A 2,842-nucleotide genomic window follows, 5' to 3' on the forward strand; every position below is an offset into this window, starting at 1 on the left:
GCGAAATGGATGACATCAGAAGACCTTAAAATTGTAGCTCTGGCTGGGAGCGGTGGCTCACGCCTGTAATCCCAGCATTTTGGAAGGCTGAGGTGGGTGAATTACCTGAGGTCAGGAGTTCAAGACCAGCCTGGTCAACATGGTGAAGCCTCTTCTCTACTAAAAATACAAAAAATTAGCTGGGCGTGGTGGTGGGTACCTGTAATCCCAGCTACTCGGGAGGCTGAGGCAGAATTGCTTGAACCTGGGAGGTGGATGTTGCAGTGAGCCAAGATTGTTCCACTGCACTCCAGCCTGGGCAACAAGAGTGAAAATCCATCTCAAAAACATAGTAATAAAAAAATTTTAAAAATACTGCAACTCTTTTTGGATCCCCCAAAGTGTATCTGCACTCTTTTTCAAATGGGCCTCTTCCTTAGGAGTCAGAGTCACCTTCCCAAGGTCTGAGATTACATTCTGTCCCAAGATGCAAGCAACACTAAGGAAGACATCATCCTTTATTCCATAGAAACCCTTAATCATGGTGGAAATTGGGTGTACCCACCTGAGATTCTTCATTATATTCTCTGCCAAATCTGCCACAGAGAGTCCAATGGCCCAGGATGTGTAGCCTTTCAGTCTGATCACCTTGTAAGGACTCTCAACCACCTGCTTGTGAACCTCTTTCCACTGTTCCTTATCTGTATCAGTCCCTAAATGTGAGTGCAGAGTCTTCAGGGAGACACCAGCAACATTCACTCCATTCCATAAAGGCACACTAGGATCTCCATGTTCCCTAAGGACCCTCCCATGGCAGCTTAATGGGTGAACTCCCAGCTTTCACCCATCAGGTAATGGAATTGGGCTGAATCCAGATTGCAACCACTTCCAATAACACAGTTTTTGGGAAAGCCACTTATCTTCCAAGCCACATAGGTCAAGATATCTACTGGATTTGAAACAATGAGCAACTTGCAGTTTGGGCTGTATTTTACAACATTAGGAATGATGAATTCAAAGATGTTCACGTTATGCTGGTCCAAATTTAGACAGCTTTCTTCCTCTTGCTGACGTGCCCCAGATGTGATAATGACCAGCTTGGAGTTTGCAGTTACATTATGGTCTTTGCCAGAGATAATCTTTGGTGTTCTAAGGAAAAGGCTGCCATGTTGGAGATCCATCATCTCTCCCTTCAATTTGTCTTCCATGACATCAACAAGAGCAAGTTCATCTGCCAAGTCCTTCATTAAGATACTGATGGCACAGACCATGCCAACAGCACCAACCCCAACAAATGTAATCTTAATGGGGGAGGTCTGTTGTTCTTTTAGAAGATTATGAATCAGCTGATCCTTGAGAGTTGCAATACTGGACTTGGAACCAAAAGGAATTGGGAATGCACGTCAGGCAAGCACTGGGGGCATGTGGCAATGAGATCTGGACTTGGTGGCAACAGCTCCAGCACCTCCATCCTTTTGTTTTTAACCATTTGTTTTAAACCATATTATTTGCATTTAATATGATTATTGATACCTTAAAGTTTAAGTCTGCCATTATATATTTTGCTGTATTTTCTCTCTAACTTTTATTTCTCAATTTTCTTTTCCCTTTTCCTGTTCAAAATGCAGGCTGCTTGAACATTTTGTAAAATTTCATTTTGATTTTCCAATAGTGTTTTGAGTCTATTAGTCTATAATGTTTTGAGTCTTAGTAGTTGCTTTAGGTATTACCTCATACCCACTCACCCCAACACACACATGCATCTTATCACACACACAAATGTCTGTTAGTGTCATCATTTTACAAGTTTCACATGAAGTGTAGGAGGCTTATCTCTTTTTATGTCCCTTTCCCTTCCCTATTTATAACAAAATTGTCTTAAATATTTTCTCTACATACATTCAAGACCATATTAAACATTATTACAATTTTTGCTCCAACTGTCAACATAATTCAGAAGGCTCAAGAGGATAAGGAAGAGCTATTACATCTACCTATATTTTTGCTTACTGTGTTCTTTTCCTTTTTCTTCTTTCTTTCTTTTTCTTTTCTTTCTCTCCCTCTCCCTTTCTTCCTTTTTCTTTTCTTTTCCTCTTTTCTGTCTGTCTCTTTTTCTCTCTTTCTCTCTCTCTCCCTCTCTCCCTCCTTCTCTCCTTCTCTCCCTCCTTCTCTCCTTCTCTCTCTCTTGCTCTCTCTCTCTTTCTCTCTCTCTCCTTCCTTTCTTCCTTCCTCCCTCCCTCTCTCTCTTTCTCTCTTTCTTTCAACAGAGTCTTGCTTTGTCACCAGTCTAGAGTGCAGTGGCGTGATATCCCCTCACTGCAACCTCCACTTCCCAGGTTCAAGTGATTCCCCTGCCTCAGCCTCCCGAGTAGCTTTCAATTTTTCTAATATTTTAAGAAACTTCTTTAACCACTTCCTTTCTATTTATAAATCTTCATTTATTCATTCTTTTAGTGTAGGTCTGCTGGTGACAAATTATCTTTATTTTCCTTCATTTGAGAATTTTTTGATCTTTCTTTACTTCTAAAGGATATTTTTGCTGCATAAAGCATTCTGGGTTGACAGTTATTTTCTTCCAGAGATTGAAAAATGTTGTTCCACTTTGTTGTGGTTTCCATGGTTTCTGATGAGAAATCCACTGTGATTTTAATTTTTTTCTTCTATAGGTAAGTTGTCATTTGTCTCTTGCTGCTTTCAAGACTTTTTTGTCTTTAGTTTTCAGACCTTTGACCAAGATCTGTTTTGGTGTGGATTTCTCTGACTCTACTCCCATGAGGGGTTTGGGGTACTTCATTATAGTCTAGTGAGAGTAGAAGTCTTTGTTCCCCACGTGGCCTTTGCTGGTATGAACTGAGGTGGGATC

The 2,842-nt window shown here is 40.7% G+C and overlaps 1 pseudogene across 1 annotated transcript; it reads right to left on the bottom strand.

Annotated features, from left to right (window-relative positions):
* Positions 1–345: 345 nt before the first annotated feature.
* Positions 346–1,382, bottom strand: LOC105507527 (annotated as a pseudogene). The gene has a single exon (XR_001001116.1). The product of XR_001001116.1 is annotated as an L-lactate dehydrogenase A chain-like (transcript).
* Between the last annotated feature and the right edge of the window lie 1,460 nt (positions 1,383–2,842).

Source organism: Colobus angolensis, unplaced genomic scaffold (assembly GCF_000951035.1).
Source record: "Colobus angolensis palliatus isolate OR3802 unplaced genomic scaffold, Cang.pa_1.0 Scaffold15, whole genome shotgun sequence".
Classification (NCBI taxonomy): Eukaryota; Metazoa; Chordata; class Mammalia; order Primates; family Cercopithecidae; genus Colobus; species Colobus angolensis.